We start from the raw sequence: 19,657 nt of genomic DNA, 5'->3' as shown, positions 1-19,657 counted from the left end.
TAGGGCACTTGTGTGTGTAAGTGCACACCAACCAACAGGGCATCTTTGCTCTCCATCCCTATAAACACTTCACTGACATCCTGAGCACACAAATGTTAATTTTAAGGTACTAGAAAGCAAAATTACAAACCCAAGATTTTTGCTTTCAAAAGCCCGTTCTGGTTGCTAAGTGACTACAATATCTTCCTCGATCACATCGTTTTAAAAGGCTATGCACTAAGAGCAAGGAAATTGCTAGGACTGGACACCAGGAATGTGCCCTAGCAGGGTGATGAATTTTACATATGTATTTGCACTACTCGGAGACTCCAGGGAGCCGTTGTCTTTGGTAATGCTAAGAGTAAAAGACAGTTCCATGGAGGTCCTAAACCATCTGAAATGAAGCACAAGTTGGTGTAAGCTGCAGCATAGAGCCAGGGGAAAAAGAAAAAAAAAAAAAAAAAGGAGGCAAGGAAGCAGCTCTTTCAAAACTGAAAAGAAAACCCACCATGAACAGAATGAACTGTAAAGAGAGGTGTCTATGCCAGAGCAGGTAGCTGAGGCTGTGATAAATTATGTTTGGGTGCAGACATGGGGGCAGAGGGAGGAGCAAAAACCAGTAAAAATATGAAGGAAGGACTGAAGTAAGAAGGTTTTAAAACTAAGGATGGAAGTTTGAGAGAACAGGGGGGACACCAGAGGAACATCCTGAAGAAAAAGAGCTCTACTGAAGGTAAAAACATAGAGTAATTGGTGCAAATCTGGAGGAAAATAATGGGTGGATTGCAGGGAAAACTACAAGAAGAGCAGAATCAATCAGCTGAAGCAGCACAATCAGCAATAGCTGCAAGACAGCAGAGTGGTTTGGGTTATTGCAGCAATATATGCAAAAACGCTCCAACTGAGAGAATATGATTCTTCTGTGCTTTATTAAGCATCACATAATGAAAGGTAGGAAATTACTTTACTTCCCTTCCCTAGTAACTCTGGAATTCTTACAAAGGACCACTGATTTCATACCCTAAATAATATTTTACCTGAATGCTTGTCCATAAGAATTACCATCAGTGAAGACATTCATTAGCTGGCTGTGCCTGTGAATACTCTTTCTGCCTGCTGATTCTCAGGAATGCTGGCATCGCTGTCTGGTATGAAGTCTGCAAGCAGCTGTAACAAACACTGTTGTTTTGTAAATACCCTTTTATTCATGAAATAGTGCTATGTTTTCCTATTTCCCCTACATCCCTCACAAACAGGAATTTCACATGCCAAGCCAAGCAGGGAACAAAGACAGGCAGGCATAGATACTGTGCCATGGATTTCAGAGTGCCCACACATGGGGTACATGCCTGGGAAATAGGCTTTGGCTGGACCATCAGGACATGATGCATACAGACACGATGCCTAGGGTCTTCTCCAGACGACTACAGTGCCTGGACCCAGGACTCCAAGCACAATTACCCACTAAATATCCACCACAGTGAAACTCAGAGAAGATCAAGAGAGTTTTCACAGCTTATGAAGAAAGCAAAATGACAGAACTTGATTGGTAATGAACTTAGAGAGGTGGACTTGCTTTTATACCAAAAGATATGATTACTGTCTGTATATACAACACTTATGTCATTTATTGTGAGCACATTGTGAGTTCATGTGGGTGTACATCAGTAGTTTGTCACCCACACAACTTTTGAATGTGCTGGTCAGAAAATTTAACAGAAACACCTCCAAGATTCAGGTTCCTGTAAGCTTTGTGACATGAAGGGATGAGTAAATCAGTGATGTGACAAGCTGCTCACCAGAGAACTGCCTGGTTCTCCTTCCAGGCAGTCCATTACCACACACAGATCCCAAAGCCACATACTTGCCAGGCACCTTCTCCCCTGGTCAAACCAAAGGAGAGGAGAATTAAAGAATCATAGAAAGGCTTAGGTTGGAAAGGACCGTAAAGGTCATCTAGTTCCAACTCCACTGCCACAGATGTGGTTGCCACCCACCAGACCAGGCTGCCCATGGCCCCATCCAACCTGGCCTTGAACACCTCCAGGGATGGGGCATCCACAGCTTCTCCAGGCAGCCTGTGCCAGGGCCTCACCGTCCTGTGAGTAAAAAAATTATTCTTAACATCTAACATAAATCTATCTCTTCTAGTTCAAAACCATTCCCCCTTGTCCTATCCCTATCAGACCATGTAAAAAGTTGGTCTCCCTCCTGTTTATAAGCTTCCTTCATGCACTGGAAGGCCTCAATGAGGTCTCCCTGCAGCTTTCTCCAAGCTACACAAACCCAGTCCCTCAACCTTTCTTTATAGCAGAGGTGCTCCAGCCCTTTGAGCATCTTTGTGGCCCTCCTCTGGTCCCACTCCAATAGCTCAATATCTTTGTTGTGCTAGGGACACCAGGAGAGTACTCCAAAAGAGGCCTAAGAAGGGCAGAGCAGAGGGGGAAAATCCCATCCCTTGCCCTGCTGGTCACCCCTCTTTTGATGTAGGCCAGGATACTGTTGGCCTTTTGGGCTGCAAGTACACACTACTGGCTCATGTCAAGCTTTTCATCCGTCAGGACCCCCGAGTCCTTTTCCACAAGGCTGTTCTCAATGAGTTCTTCTCTCAGACCATATTCATATCTGGGATTGCCTTGACCCAAGTACAACACTTCGCACTTGGCCTTGTTGAATCTCATTAGATTCGTATGGCCCCAGTTTCCAAGTTTGTCCGGGTCCCTCTGGATAGCATCCCTTCCTTCTGTTGTATCAGCTGTACCTTTCAGCTTGGAGTCATCAGCAAATGTGCTGAGGGTACACTGAATCCTACTCTCTACGTTGTTGATTAAAATGTTGAAGAGAAAACAAAGGGTTTTTCCAAAGATTACAAGAGACATAAGAAGGACGTAGGTGGTACTGACTGAGGGGAACAGAGAAAGCTGGGTGGCACCACATGAGTCCATGAGGTCATAAAGGCTCTTGTCTCTACTTCCAAACTGAGCTTCTGTACATCAGGAGCTTATAAAGTTTGCTGAACACAGGTCCCTTGGTCACCTTGGTCTCCCGTCTTGCAGCTCCTGCCCCCACAGTGATATCCAAGTGTCTCTGGCATGCTGTGGGCTTGGAGCAGTAATCAAACACGGTCCCTCAGAATAGATATGCTCCCACTGCTGTTCCCATCCCAATGCATCTTCAGTAACCCTACCCAGCAGGGCAGGGGCTGTGGGTCAATAACACAGGAGACACTCAAGACTGCAGGGATAAACTCTGCAGGCACAACTGCTGCCAGAGTCCTTCTCCCCACCCTGTCTCCAAAGCTTGATAACAGGTGGAAAAGGAGGGGGTGGCCACCAGCCTCACAAGAATCTTGGCATGCATGCCAAAGGGCTGGATATAGCCAGGTACAAGCAGAGGACCCTTGCACAGGGGCAAAGACGTCAAGCCAAATAAAGACATGGAATTTGGCAGCCAAGGGGAGATAAAAATACACGGACGTTCATACAAAAAGAAATACATGGCTGCTCCATACATTTCTCACAGTACAGTGCAGCACTGTGGCCAGCAAGGATACACAGCACAGGCAGGATGGTAGCACAGTATGCAAGGCACATAAAGAAAACACCAAGACAACAACAGAAGCAATGAAAAGCTATAAAGTTATAAGGAGGTAATTCTATCCATAGTATGTTCAATGTACCAGACTCAGCAGAGCACTGGAGCTGCTCCACTATTCAGTGACTAGTGCAGGTCTAATATAGCAGCAAGCACCTTCATATGTGTAATAAAGTTATCCAGAAACACAGGGTAATGGGAGAAGCACACAAATGCAGTGGACAAAAAGCCTGCTGAAACCTGGAGCAGCACAACCAAGGTGTCACCTGTGCAGTGCATGTCTGAGATATGCATGGTTCTGTAAAATAAGGTGTATCTGTAGGAAGGGTTGTTCAGGAAAAAAAAAAACCTTTGCTAACGTGGCAATAAATGCAATCAATACAGACTGCTGGAGCAATCAAGCTGTCTAGAGAAACCAATACCTACAGAGATCAGGATCGATAATGCAGAATTCATTAAATACCTGGAGAACAAGAAATTTTAGTGCCTAGAGTGAATCCCTTGATTTGCTGGGACTGCACTGAGTTGGACAAATACTCCCCTTTCCATAGACAACTTCTCTGGAAGCAGAATTATGTCTCTATTTCACCAGGCAGCTTCTCTCCCCCTCCCCAGCCTGGTTTGAAGTTTAAGTCTTTGAGACTTAGGGACTGCTTCAAGTCTTAGAGTTTGGAGTCTTAGGGTTTAGAAGTACCATCCAGACACTGGTGGGATCCACATGCTGTTGTGCTGACGGAGCCAGCGGCCCTGTCACTCGTATGCAAGATTTTAGCAAATTGAATGCAACATAAGTCACATGCTCAGGGCTGCAGGATCTATATAAGCTGCTTTTACACAGAACCCACTTTAATTCAGCTCCTCCATGTAATGACTTTACAAAGTGCCTCTGAAACAGAGCCTGTAGCAGCTGAGTGTGAGACAACAGGGTTCTTCACAGTTCAGCAATACGTTAAGTGCTGGGGTATTCACATGTTTGCTGGATATTATTGGTAGTGATTATGGAGTTAACTTTGGCAGCAGTTACGTTTTGGGGTTTAGACCACCCTTCTCTGGATGAGCAGGCCTGCTTGCCCCACAGGATCCCCTCATTGCATTTGATGCAGGCTTTGAGGTATACTTGAAAGAAAGGGAAAACAAGTAAAAGAAGTGGATATTTGTTAATACTGCTGAAATTCAGTGAGCCTGGCAGCATCTAGGGCTATAAGGATGGCTCAGGATCGCAAGAGAGGAGATTTGGATCAGGTAATGGCCCAGTGGGAGGGGAAGAACAGGGAAAACAGCTGATCTGAGAGGAGATAAGGAAGGGAAGAGCAGAGCAGAGGAAACTCCTCAGTAATTTGCTGCTGCCTCTGTCACAAAATGTGCTAGAGCCAGGGATCCACTGAGCTCCCAGACCATGGCCAGGAGGATGCTGAGTTTGGAGCTCTGCACTCTGATTTGCCACTGCATGATGGCCTCATGCAAAGCAGCTTTCCAGCAGGATTTCAGACCAGGAAAAATTCAAAGCCCTCAAGCCACATATCAAAAAGCCGAAAGATCACATTCCTCATCCTCAGTGGTTCCCAAAATGTGCACAAGACTCAGCAGCAAGTTGCAGCTGAGATGCTGACTGATGACCTGCAATGAGGACAAAGGCATTTGTGCAATCCCCCAGAGCACAATCCCCCCCATGCAGCCATCTCTCAACTGCTTTGACTCAGGAAAATCATCATTAGGGATGAGTGAGCTTCACTCTCTGTACTATGGCAAATCTCTGCAGGAGGACTTCGGTGGGTACTGATTTACACAAGGATTTTTGCGGTGAAATCCTGCTTGCTGCAAGCTGCACAGGTGCCTTGCTCTGGTGATTGCTGCGAGGGCTGCCCATTCATCTGATCTGTGAGTTATGTAATAGCGGGAGGGAAACAGGGTTGGGTGGTTTGTTTGTTGTTTGGTTGGTGGTTTTGTTTGTTGTTTTTTTTTTTACTTTAATAGAAGTCATGTAATCACTTTAGGTTTAAGCTCCGGTTCAAATCGGACTATTTTTACATTTCAGGCTTGATCTCTCTGGAAAGAGGATGAGTCCTTTCGCCCGGCTTACAAAGAATGAGTTTGATGAAGCAGGGACTGCTGGAGGGTTATGCAGGGTCCCCCCTCTTGCCCAGCTTTGGGGTACCCTCCCTGGCTGTTCACCCCACAGCTTCAGTTGGAGATCCCTGAGAGCTGGTGGTTTAAGCTGAACCATGCATCCTGGGCAAGCCTTCAGTTTCATTTCTCAGTTCTTCCTTTTGCTCTCTTGCACTTGTGCATCCTGCTGCCATCTCACCAGAAGCAAATAATTACGTGTTTCATCCCAGGTTTAGTGCTCACCAGGTTGTTCACATTTCTGTCTTAAAACCCAGCAGCCCTCACTTTCATGATGCCTCTCTTGACATCAGCGTGCTACCTGCTATTTAAACGTTGAGATGCTAAGTTTCAATCAAAGGGACCAAAAAAAGGTCTGTGCACAAATAACACCTCCCAGTACTCAGGTACAGCTCTGTGCACAGACCAAGTGATAAGCATCTGGAACAATACAGACTTCCCAACTACATTATAGCTGCTCCTCACCACCACTCCATTGTTCCCCATGTGCAGCACTGACAGCTGTCTGCTGAAGGCAGCCCACACTTCAGAGTTGCTCAGACCTCGGTGTGACCCATCTCAGAAACAAGATCTGTGCACAGACCTTCCTCACGGTGTGGTGTTTACAAACTGATTTCTTGCCCCAGGCCCCATCAGTGGCTGTTTTTGCTCCTTGTCAAACAATTTGGATTTCACTCAGGCACTTCTTCTAAGGCAGAAACACCCATCATGTTGGCAGCAGGATTAAAATGGCATGTGAGCCAGGCAGGGTGAAAATGTCCCCATTAATTTTTCATCTTTCCTCAGGCAACCCTGCCTATGGATCTACACAGGTAGTAAAGTAAGACAGCTGCATGAACTAGAGCCGTTAGCTCATCTTCCTCCTGGGCCCATGGTGCGCTGCTGGCACAGCAGTGGAAGGCTGCAACCCGCTCTGTGTCCAGGGCACTTGCTGAGGGAGAGAACAAGTCCCCATGGACTGAAGGCATGAGGTCAGACCATGCCCGGGAATCACATGTTCCTGAACGGGCATCTCACTGGGAGACAGCCAGGTGCTGAGACAGAAATCCTCTCCTTTTTGCCCCAAAACTCTTAAATGACAACAGCAAGGATAATCCCACCTCCACGCTCATGCAGTTTCTTCGCACCAACCTCTTCTTGGTCTTCTTTTCTTTGGCTCTGTGTCTCCCTTCAGCCCTCCCCAAACAGAGAGACACCAAAAAAGACATCAGAAGCAATCATCTCTGTAAACAAAAGGAACATGCAGCCACCCTTCCCTAACAGCCCTGATGTGGCCAGACTTCTTGCTGGCTCTGCTCTGCCTGAGCTTGGGCAGGCAAAAGCCTACAGCAGAGCAAGATCTAATCTTCACTGGAAAAAATAAATCAGGTTGTTACCTCCAGTGAGCCAGGATGAGACTGCAGCCCCTTCCACAGGAGACCCAGGCTTTAAAAGCTGAAGACTAGACCATTGCTAGCCATTAGAGATCCTGTGGCCCTTTTTTCATGATATAAACACAGTGTCATGGCTGAATTCCAGCAAAGGCAATGACGTTTCCTACCTTAATCCCCCCAGCCTCCATGAGTTTGACTGGATGGAGTAACAGCAAGCCAATACTTGCTCAATATCTTGCATTCATTTTACTGAGGAGCAAAATCAGCAAGTCGGGCTTTGGGGAGACTCCTGGGGGAGACTTTGACAAGTCCCAAAAATTGTTTGAAATGTTTACCATTCAGGATGCTTTCTTAAAAAGCCAGGAATTCAGAGACTTGTGTGCATTTGATTTCATATCTAATCATACATTATATTGCTATAGAACCAGTTTTAAAAGATTGCTAAGGACGCAGCCTTACAATACATACTGCACATAAGGGCCCATTACTATGTAAGGACTGGACTTTACCAGATGGCAGAAAGATTTTTGCATTTTCTCATCATACAATTACTGATGGCTCTGCACTATCATCATAATAGCTTTGTCCTCAAGCTGTATGGTCATAATTGTATTTTATTTTCATATTCCTTTGCAATTTAGTGCTATACGCAGCACTCAGAATGGTTGCTTTTGTGTCATATAGGATCCTTCCCCACACACTGGCCAGCTACAATTTCTGTTCTGAAAACATGTTTATCTTCTCTGATGCTTGTTTACCTTTTTTTTTTTTTTTTTTTACTTTATTTTCTTTGACATAGATTTCTAATCAGGTGCACTCTGCTTTCATTTTCTGCCAACACATTCAGTTAGAAGGTGTAGTGTTCTCTATTGATGCAAATCTCTGCTGTATGCTTAAAAGGTCGAGTCCATTTCTTGCAACAACCTTCATTCAGCCAGGTCATCAGTCATACATCACAGATAAGATGATCTCTAAGGAGAACGTTTGTAATCAAATTGTATTCAAACTTCCTCCTCTTGGTGATGAGGTCTCACACGAGCTTACAGCAAGCACAGCCCGTGCCTCAATCAGCCCTGACTCTCAGCTTCACGCATTTGTTATCTCCTCAGGTGTACAACAGTTGGGTATCTATCTCAAGCCAAAAAATCGAACCACGTTCAAGGCAAGCCAGGCTCTCTGCAACACTGCTTCAGCACCATAATTAATTCACCGGCCTTTCCCTTTCCTCTCCCGGTGCCAGGTCAGCAAATACACTGTTATGCCAGTTACTAAAACTGTACCTTGCTCTCTCTGGCTGTTTATCAGTTTTATTGGCGTGGATATGTCTTCCCCAGATAGACCTCTGAGGTAAACGTATGGAACAAATCTGAAAGCATGCAGGACAGACAGAGCAGAAAGCTTGCATGATGCATGGGGCAGGAGGCTGGCAGAGGGAGATAGAGCCTGTGCACCAGCTGGAGAAGAAAGCATGTGTGAGCAGAACGAGGATGCCAGTGTCACCTGTACCCAAAGAACCATGAGGCTGTTCCTCTGAGATCAGGGCTGGGCATCACTGACATTGCTTGACCCATGAGTAGCTTTTAGCTGCTCTCTGCAATGCCTCACAAATCAGTTCCATTTGCAGCTAGATGTTCCTGGTTTTTGGGATGACGTAGGAAGCCTGCTGCAAAGCACTGAGATAAGATGCATCCAGGCTGCCTGTGAGTTGTCAGGCACAAGCGTGCCTGCCTGCACGGTGGAAAACAAGTTACTAAAATGAAGGTATTGGCTCTCCAGCTGTGTAACCAGGGGTCCTCACTGTGAAGACACATGTATACCAGCCTCCTCCGCTTTCAGAACACTCCGTAGATTTCACTGCCATCTCCAAGCTGATTATATTTACCCTCCAGGTACTGTCTGCGTTGTATTTTAATAATCTGCCCACCTGTTATTATTTTCTCTCTCAAATCTGTCGCTCTTCAGCAGTACTGTAATTTAACTCCAGCTGAAGGCTGCCTGGGTTTGGATGACAACGTTTTCTCTATTAGTACATACCAAAGGCAAAGACAAAGCTCATCAAATGATAAACAAGCATAGCCACCTTTCGATCTCTGAGATTTATGTTGATGCAGAGGAAAAAATAAAACAAAATAATGAAACAAGTCTGGTGGTCACAGCCCTACTGTAAACAAAAATCAGTTCCCAGTCGCACCGTGAAGGGAGGGGTCAGGTAAGGAGCAAGGCATTGAAGCAGATGCGCACATGCCAGGATGGGCAGGATGCAGCACTGCTTGATCAAGGAGCCCCATCACATACAGATCGGGAGGCTTTCAGTCACTGCATCTATAAAATGTCCATGCTGGCCCCCTACCTCGGTACTATGTGCTTTTCTTTACACCCATGTGCTACCATGGCTCAGTAACCACTGCATAGCTGGTACAGAGAGCCAGAAATGAATAACCAACAAGCTGCAGGGGGAAGTGAGGAGAGATTTAATGATGCCCAGCCTCTTCGACAGTACAGTTGTGTTGAGGTGAAAGACAAAAGCAGCCCTATACCCTACAAAGAGAACCCCCAGAACATCTCATCTAATCAAGGGGAAAATAATTCCCTTCTCCCAAAGCAGGGATCACCTGATTTGGGGCCATCAGCTGCTGGTTTGCTGACAGTATGGTAAAAGTTGAGAGAGATGGTCACTGGAAGGTCTTCCACATCTCCATGGTGACCAGACTGTTCTAAATGAGATAGCTACCTTCTGCCCTGCTACACTAAACTAAATCCAATCCTGGTGAAAAATAAGAATAAAAAATTAAAAAAAAAAATTTAAAAAAATGTAAACATATGTTGGAGGAGTGCATAGGGAAATCTTCCTGGGCTGTGTGGATGACCAGCCCCAAAGAGCTGGGGTTTCTTTTGAAAAATGAAGAGAACTCTAAAACATGCCTACTACAAAATGCCATAGCTTTCTCATCCTGAAAATGAGCATTCAAGCTTGCTGTTCTGGGCAGGCTAATATTTCCTTGGCCAGCATCTCTTTCAACTGTGCCACATGACATTCTACATATCTAGCCATACCAATCAAGATCTGCAGCAGCTCTCCCCTGAGAGCAAAGCAGAGGAAAAAAAAAAAAAAAAAGTATCATTGCACTAAAGCAATTCTGATCTGGCCTGGGGACACATTATGATGAGGCTTCACTTGCTGGTATGTTTCCAGACATTTCCATTTCCTCACTGTCACTTCCTCTTGCATAAGTCCACCTGTACTGTTTGCACAGCTGTCAAGTCCATCGGAAGTGTTGGGAGATGGACAGCCACTCATACGGTCGCACTGTGGCACAACTCTCGTGCAACAGAACCACCCCACAACACACCCTTCCTGCCCACCACCGCAGCCTGCCAGCAAGCCACCTCTTGCCTCTGTCCTGTAAGGTCTTGTGGGTTTGGGATCATTCTACAATCATACAATCATAGAATGCCTTGGATTGAAATGGACCTTAAAGACCATCTAGTCCCATCCTGGAGAAGGATTTTATAATTTTGTGGGGTGCTAGGATCCTTTGTCCTTTAGACAACCGTCTGACTGTCTCACAGAAGTGTGGTGACCATGGCTGATGAGCAAGCTGCATTACACTGGACCTTGCCAGACAAGGGAGGCAAGACCCAGTAATGACAAGTAATAAGTTTTACCCAGGCCTATTGATTGAGTTTCATGGAGCACAGCTGGAGCCAGGACTTGCAGCTCAATTGCATTTCCTGAAGCTAGCCAGAACCAGATTGCACCAGAAGCGGCTCTCTGCGCAGAGATGGAGTCTCCTTAGCCCCTTAGGCTTGCTGCAAGTCACCAAACATCACAAGCAACCCTACTTGAGAGAAAGATCCCTTCATTTCCTCAGGCTACCAGATCTCACAATTTGGATGTCTGAGTCAGCATCCTGGTACAGACCCTGATTTTCTGATCCCTGCCATTAGCTTCAGTAAGTCAAGCATGTCTTGCCTGTGGGAAGAAGGATCGATACTACAGTTGATTGCACTATTCTGCTATATAGTCATTGGTTCTTGGATTTCCTCCCCAGAAGTGCCAAGAAATTTTTGAGGACAAAAGCTTCTAAGGCTTAGTTGGTGCCATTACCTCCCTGGAAAGACATGACACAGCCCTTCAACGGTAATTTCTGACGTGCCAGCAGCTGTCAGCCCCTTGCAGAGAAGGAGAATGAAACAGCTCAAAGAATCTTGCTATTATTCTGTCAGGTAAAATATCTGTGTCAATGCTGAAGCATCCCAGGCCAGTGCAGCTCTCCTATCAGCCCCATTAGAAGCTCACTTTATTATATGTCTTGTTAGTGCTAGGCCTCTTAATTACAGAGCAGTCTTCTTCAGAAATAAAACCTGCAACAATGTTTGCAAACAATCCCACAGCAGAGAATTAAACTGGGCAAGCTAAAAACCAACACTGGAGGCAGACCTTCAGCCCCAAAGGTCTCCAGTTTACATCAGACAGGTTACCCTGGGGGCACTGGAGTGGAGTCACTCTGTTAGGATGACGGGGATGGGGAGCAACCGCCCCAGGTAGGAGCAGGGACAGTGCTCAACATGCTGCTGCTTTATCCGTGGCCTGGAGAGACCTGCTGCACAAACCAGCCGTAGGTTCCTGGGGCATCATGTGGGTCAGGGAGAAAGGAGCAGGAGAAAAGATGAGGTATGAGGTGAGGAATTTATGTGCATTATAGATAGATCCCCACAAGTGGCTGTGAACTTGGTAAATGCATTATGTTCCGGAGATTAATGAGGTGAGATTCTTGCAATGGGAATCTATTCTAGGCAATGCTTTCTGCCAGAAACAAAAACTTTGCAAGCCCTCTGGCAACTATGCAGGCATCACAGGGAGTGTATGAGCATAGAGGGGATTGACTGAATACAGGGAGCAGCCCCAGCTGGGGGCAGGCAGCCTTATCGGGAGGGGAGATACATTTTTACGCAGTACGAATGTCCCTCCCCAGACCATACCAAAGGGACCTGAAGCCTGATGCCCCCCCAGAGTTTGAGAGCAGGCACTTTTAACAGTGACAGTTTTGGGTAAAATGTTTCTGGAAAGTGCAACACTTGCAATGCATTTGCAACTGAACACCACAAAAAGTACAGGTGCTGTTTGTTTCTTTATATAAAAAGATATAGGGAGGCTCAGGCAGTCCCTGGCTGTGCAGAAGCGTTTCAGGGGAGGTTCAGATGGGATATCAGGAAAAGGCTCTTCACCAGAGGGCAGTGGGCATGGAACAGGCTCCCCAGGGCAGTGGGCACCCCCCAAGCTGCCAGAGTTCAAGGAGTGTTTGGATATTGCTCTCAGAGATAGCGCTTGGATTTTCCGTGGTGGTGCATGGAGCCAGAATTTGGACTCAGTGGTCCTTATGGGTCCCTTCCAACTTGGGACATTCTATGATTTGCTTCCATGAGGGTATCTCCCCCAACATTTTCCTGCCTGTATATAGGTGCTGCAAACAATGACATTCTTACTGCGGTCACTCACAAGCTTGTCCAAAAATCACATCTATTAGAAGCTCTTATTTGTATTCCACCCACATTTCTCTCCCTGAGCTTTATCGCATCACTTCCAGTTACACACCTCCTGCTACCCTTCTAAGCAGCTCTCTTCCTGAAGTTCACACCCTTCAAATTACAGCAAGGCAGCTAGGTTTCCCCTTTTAATCATCAATTGCCCACGATAAACACACTTAGCTGCTTTAATCTTTCCTTATACCTCAGCTCCCCTCCAGCATCCTCATCACCGTTACTCTTTGAACTCCTTCTGACTTGCCTGCCGCTGTGACAGCGAGGCTGGAGTTGAGCACGGGAGTTTGGGTGGGATCTGATCAAAGCCGCGGGCTAATTTTGTCATTAGCAAGATTAGGTGTCTCTGGCAGGAAGCGAGTGTTGGTTCATTCGTATGTTTGCTCGCCTGCACGTCTCGCTGCTCGTGACATGGCCATCCTCAAGCCGCCTGCAGATTCCTGCTCCTACTATCATTTGTTCATTTTATTTAACCAGGGGATTAAAAGCTTTTGGGACGGTAATTACAGCGATTGTTTGAGTGCCGGCTCTGAAGCCTGAGAGCACGCCAGACATCCTCCAGCTCCACGGGGCACATCCTTTGGCATGGAAAGTGCCACAGGGCTGGGTCAGACCTGCTCCCACAGCTCCATGGCTTGTGCCCAGAACACAGGATGGGAAATGTCCTGCAAGCAAATATCACCTATCACAGTCTTCTTGGGCAAACATGCAAGAACATCATATATTTTCAGTATGTTAGCTTTCAAGAACAAGTTTCTATAAGATGGAGCTAATGATTCTTGCCTGGTTTAAGACACAGAGCTGAAAAGCCCTCCACATAAGGAGCAAGCAGTATTAATAATGTATTCGAATTCTCTGCAATACCTTTCTCATAGCTAAGAACATATGTGACCCTGCACAAGTTTAATCATCTCTTATCTCTGTGCCTTGGGGCCTTCAGCCTTGTTTTGAACTTGGAAGTCTTCCCCTCCACTTGTTTTGGTTTCTGTTGTTCCTAGAGAGCAATCTGAATTTCACCATGCCACCTGAACAGTAGGTAAAGAAAAATTGTCTCAGCCACAGAGGAGAAATCTAGGTTAATTATGTTGATAACTTAACCCCCGGGCTAATCTCTAGCCCATTAAGGTAAGCAGATGGTCAGCTCACGGCAGGGGAGAGTATGAGGGACAGAAAAGCAGCTCCCATTCACCCCATGCAGGATCAGGCAGGACCCCAACACTGGGCATTCCCAGCCTGCTCCTTTCACCACAAAAACAGCTTTTCTTTGCACCTATAGACGACAAAGCAATCCAGAAAAGTAAGCACAGAGCCACCAGGCTCTGTTTTTATTCTTTTCTGATTCAGATAATCAATGTACTGACGCCAACTGAGAACAGAGGGGGGTAGGGAATGGGGGGCACTTAAAAATGGGTCTTGCAGGCTGGCCAAAATGGACTAGTTAAATAATAAAGATCAATGCCACATGCATAACAAATAGAATCATAGAATGGCTTGGGTTGGAAGAGACCTTAAAAGCCCACCCAGTTCCAACCCCTTGCCATGGGCAAGGCTGTCACCCACTAGATCAGGCTGCCCACAGCCCCATCCAACCCGTCCTTGAACGCCTCCAAAGAAATCTTTTAAAGATTTGAATAGGGCAGATTTAGATTGGACATTAAGAAGACATTCTTCACTATGAGGATGGTGAGCCTATGGAACAGGTTGCCCAGAGAAGTTGTGGAATGGACCTATGTCACAAAGTGACAGGGACTCTCCAAACTACCCATTTTGGGCACCATTTCTTAGGGCAAAGCTGCCTCATCCTGGCTTAATCCTCCATATGTAACAAGTGATTTCCCAAACACTGGTGCTCAGCAGACCAGCCACTAGGACACCAAAGGCATGCACAGAGAATATTCAGCCTTGAAGGGAAGCAGGAATCAGGAACATCAGACTGAATCTTATTTTTAAGGGTACCTTTCAAAATTAATGGTCATGTTGCAGTGCTGCCTTGTGACATTCAAGATCTCACTATGAATCCATCACAAGATCAAACCACAATATAACTATTGAGTCGCTACGCTGAGACTAACGCGCAAACATACATTAAACAATGATATCTGAAGGAGACGGGACCAGATGTTGCACCTTAGAGCCATTTTTAAGGGACAGGATGAGCAGCCTTCCCTTAAACATGCTGTAGGTGAGGTGTACTCTGGGAAAAGTAGGTATTAGAATAAGATGGTATCATCGAAGCCATGGATACATTCTCCTAGTGCAGTGCAAGCAGAAACAAGCCCTGAAGCTTTGAGCTGATAAGGCTGCATAGCTGTGGTTAGTGTGCTGAGATGCACGATGCACCAGCTCACAATAAGTGCTGCACTGAAGCAGTCTCACAGCTGGCTTTCATCCACTGGCTCAAAGGGAAGGTCAAGGGAGCTTGCTTCTACCTGCAGCACATGATGCAGTCATAGCTCACGTCACCTGCCTTCAAGGCCATAAATGTCCTCCTTCTTTCCTTTTATCCTCTCTGTTCCCTTTCTGTAGTGCAAGATCTTCCAGGAGGTGGCAATGGATGACACTGAATGACACCTATCGCCACTAACACACAGATGCACAGAGATGGATAATTCCCAAAAGAAGCCAGTGCACAGTGGCAAAGGCCCCTCCTCTGATTCGAATTTCAGTGTTAATAAAACACTTCTTAAAACAATGCCTATAGGACCCTAAATCATCTTCAAGGTGGCACTGCGAAACACCAGCATTCCCTCTGCCAAAACTGGCATTACCATCAGTGCTGGAATAGGAGAAAAATTCTAGCAGTAAGCATGTTGCAGTGACAACATGGATGCTGGAAACAGACGGTATGTGGGAAGGAAGCAGTTTGTCTCCTTCCTCAAAATATTTGGTTTTGCAAAAAGGCATAGGAAAGATCAATTTCTCCTTTACTTCCAGGGAGTCAGTCTGATAACAAGTAAGGGAAGGCCAAGATCTTCTTCCACATGCATACCAGCATCCAGCACCTTTTTTGGGGAGCAGAGGCCAGAGGAGAAACAAGTGGCTGTGTTCGCTGGTCCTGCCAACTCCTAAGTGCCTTCCCCTCTACACCTCACCAGACAGGGGAGGAAGATACCAAGTCGTAAGCAGAAATCCAGCTCCACGACTGCAGGATGTCCAGTGCTGGGATGCTGCAGCAAATTGCAGAGGAGCAGGAAGAAAGCAGCCTTCAGCAAGGCCTTCCTCTTCCCAGCAACTTGAAGGAGGAGCCCCACTTTGGCTTCAGTCCAGCCCTGCCCAGTGATAATTTCTAATCCAGCATCCGAGGGATTACAGCACATTAGAGAAGACAGATGGCAACGCAAAGGCAGAGAAGTCTTATTGCTTGGCTGTAGCCTGTGCTTCCCAAGGTTATGTGTCACCCAGTGCTGGCTTTGCTCTTGCAAGAGTGGGATTTTCAATTTTATGAGTTTGCAGTGGTCTGGGGCTCAGGTGAAAATTTATGCATGTATGTGTTGTTTATTTTAATCTGCTTTTTTCTTCTTTTTAAGACAGGCCAGAAATATTAGGTCTAAGCTTCCTAATATTTGCCAAGGACGTTGTGTGTGAGTAAATGAAACAGAGATATCACACGGAGCAAAACTGAGGGCTGAGCCAGAACACTAAGAATGATTGAAAATTTAACTCTCTGGTTTATGTAAATGCTTATTTAAACCACTTACCTGACAAATGTTTGGCTTTTTCAGAAAGTCAATGCAATTTTCAGATGAAGACAGTGAAACTTCATGGTACAGCTTTCCGGAAGCCCTCAAGCAAAGCCTGAGAGACAGCTTCCTGATATTTTTCATATTAAGAAGAAGCAGAGAAAAACTAAGCTACAAAGATAAACCCTACTCCAGAGAATTTCAGGTGCTCCTGGATAATAACACAATCAGCAGCAGCACCACAGCAACCTTCACAAACCAGCGATGGATCTGAGAAGAGCACAGAAATGTAATAAAAGTAACATCTCTGCTTCTAACAGCAGCACATTCTTACTTTTCTGAGACACCTCTAAAACAAGGTAAACTGAACAAACATGAGTCACAGCACTTGGCTCTCTCTAGGCTGTGCAGATCTTGGCAAAATCATTCCCTTTCCTACCCATAGTCTCACCTGCTGCTAGACAAGGACGTCCCCTTCCTGAGACATATTTGAGACCTATAGATGAGCATGTATTTTGATAGGTCCACAGCAGGGAAGAACAAGTGGCACCTTCTCATTTTGCATGGCATAGATACAGCTCCCCTTTCTGCCTGCTCAGTGACACTGTTGGTCATATCCAGTACTGGGGTGGCACAGGCTTTCTGCACAACTCCAAGCATTCGAAAACTGAACGAGTATCCATGACCTTGATTTAAATAAATAAATGAAGGAAATAAATTAATAAATAAACTGTACAGAGCCCACACACCACGCCCAACTTCAAAAAACCACAGCAACCAACCAACCAACCAAACACCTAAATAAAGTTCAGTGGACCAAACCCACAGTGGTGAATTGTGTCTCCATCTTCTGCTCCAGTGGAACGTGCTGCAGGCATTGTGTACAACAGAGGCATTGTTGCACACCAGTTACTCTTTCTCTGGGAGCTGTGGAGGCTGTGGAAATAATGAGGTAATTATTCCTATTATTTCCAGCAGTGGTGGGAAAGAGGCTGCTTTTGTCCTTGATGGCACCAGCTCTGTCTGTCTGTGTTATCCCACAGTAGAAATATTGTGGAGGCTCCCAGGATGTTTCTATGGGGGTAGTGCCTGGCTGCATACGTGGATGCCTGGTTGCATCCTCCAGGATGTCCCCTTTTGAGGACAAGCCCCTTTGGTGCAAGGTATCACCTCAGCCTGACACAGCTGCGTGAAGGTTAGGGATGTGGTCAGCATCTCAGGTAGCCATTAGAGGCATCCCAGCTCACAGAAGGTTCTTCCAAAGTCACCTCCTCCTGCTGGACCCACCTACTCTCCACTACACACATCTCTGCCTTTAGCACCTTCCTGGGAGTCTAGTGGGGGACAGGATGTTCCTGGCTCCTCCCTTGAGGGATATCTCAGCCAACAGAGAGCCCAGCACATCCCCGCTTCTCTCCAGACCCACATGGTGCCCTACTTGGGAGAGGATCTGCAGGCAGTGCAGACAGCAGATGGGAGGGAATTAAACCCTGATTGAGGAGGGACGCTGGCCCCACAGAACTGAGACTTATTCCTGGCAACACGAAGCTGAAAAGCACTTAGATATCAGTGGTCCCTGTTAATTCACCACTGGGTATTATCCAAGCTTGTTACAAGATTGATGTTCACTGTGGTGCAGCACTTGGCCTGGATAGGGACACAGAATCTAGTAGCCAGAAGTTGTTTCCCTTCCTCGCTTGATCATTTTGCTGATCCCTTGGCCCGAGTGTAATGATCAGATTAGAAGGCTTTTTTGTTGTTATTTGGTTTTGGCTTCTTAGTCTCTATAAACTAGATTCACACTTCCATGGGCCGCTTGTCATCACTGCCAGGAGCACTAATTGAAGCCAGTGAGAACCTGTGTTATCTGTTGTGGTGTGGAAGTTACCGGAAGAGCCACTGGCAGCACTGGGATGAGCACAATGGCACCGGTTATCACAGAGCTGCACACAAGGCTTTCATTCACAGAGGTGGTGCCCGCGCCTTGCCAGAGCTATTTCAGCTGGGAAACAAAAAGCCAGTTTTTCCCCCTTGTTTTCGGGCGGGTGTCACGCACATCAGAGTGACACATGCAGTGGCATGCGACCGCAACACCCGTGCACTGTACCAGTGCCAGCCAGGAGCTGTGCACTGTGTGCAAACCCAACACAGCCCCTGCTTTGGAGGAGCAGGCTGCCTCCATCACACTGGGCTTACTCAAACACCCTGGAGGTTTGTTTCTAAACTCAGATGGCCGATAGATTTACTTCTTATTCCTAGGCTGCTGCAATTGAGAACTAAATGAGGTGAACAAAAAGACTCAAGTGGGAGAGCTGAGTCTGCCTTCCTGACCCTGCAGCTGACCAAGAGGCAGCCTGAAACATGAGATCAAAGCATGTGCAAGAAAGGGTCAGGCGATGCATCATGTCCAGCTGAACTGAGAAAGCCCAGGAGGAAATCCCTCCTGGGATTCCAGCACCCAGGCTGGGAAATCCTTTCATCTCCAGTTGGTGCAGTTTTCCTTTAGCTGCATCTCTGGTTTCCAAGACACCTAGTGCAAATGACACATGAGATGGACTGGGGGTATTACTTATTCCAAAAACCCGCTCAGGATTTATACTGGCTGCTCATCTTCCTGCTGGATCCAAATCCAATACCCCTGCTGTTGCCAACACTGAAACAAGAGGAAGGTTTTACTTAGCAAGAAGACAGGAAAAAGAAATCACAATAAATCATGTGCCACTGCTGAGTATCTCTGGGAGAGCTCTCACCTTCCCAAAGAACACAGAGGTTGGAGGGAAGAGAGAAACTCCAGCCTAATTTTGCAGTGTTGGATATCGACATAGAAGTAAAAGCACTTTTTTTCCCATGCAGCAGCTGCCGCTGCACAGAGGGGCTTGTGAGGACCAGGGCCAGAGACAGAATCTCAGCTTACCTCTCGAAGAAGAAAAGAGCATCTCTCCTTGCCATCGGGCTGCCCCAGGGATTAGCCTGCAGTTGGTAAACTAACCTGTAGCTGGTACTACAACACACAGTGACATTCTTCTTTGTTGTCTTTCACAAACTCAGAGAGAGATCTTAAACTTTCCACTACCTCTTCCCAACCCAACCCTTAAAAAACTGAGAAATCCCCAAGAAGCAGCAGTGAAGCCCAGAATATTGTGTCCTGCTTGCTCAGGCTTTCCTCTGCCTAATAATCTACCTGAAACCACATTTGAGTTGTATGTTTTGATGAAACCTGGCAAATGCAATATTTTGGAAACTCCTTTCAAGCAGTGCTGAAATAGGCCACTGAGCTCCAAAGCTATAAAGGTGAAGCAGACCATGTCACTTCAGTACAATGGGGCTAAAGATGGATCCTGTAAGTGCACACTTTACTGACAGAAC

The 19,657-nt window shown here is 46.3% G+C and overlaps 1 protein-coding gene and 1 long non-coding RNA gene across 3 annotated transcripts in view; one reads left to right on the top strand and one right to left on the bottom strand.

Annotated features, from left to right (window-relative positions):
• Nucleotides 1–19,657, bottom strand: part of IGSF11 (immunoglobulin superfamily member 11) — a 91,394-nt gene that overhangs the window by 45,407 nt on the left and 26,330 nt on the right. The window lies entirely within an intron of this gene.
• On the top strand, nt 14,296–16,953 carry LOC110399464. The gene is made up of 3 exons (XR_002439218.1): nt 14,296–14,793; nt 15,138–15,454; nt 15,546–16,953. It is a non-coding gene; the product is annotated as an uncharacterized LOC110399464 (long non-coding RNA).

The sequence above is a fragment of the Numida meleagris genome, chromosome 1, assembly GCF_002078875.1.
Source record: "Numida meleagris isolate 19003 breed g44 Domestic line chromosome 1, NumMel1.0, whole genome shotgun sequence".
NCBI classification, from domain to species: domain Eukaryota; kingdom Metazoa; phylum Chordata; class Aves; order Galliformes; family Numididae; genus Numida; species Numida meleagris.
This window is presented reverse-complemented; position numbering and strand designations above follow the sequence as displayed.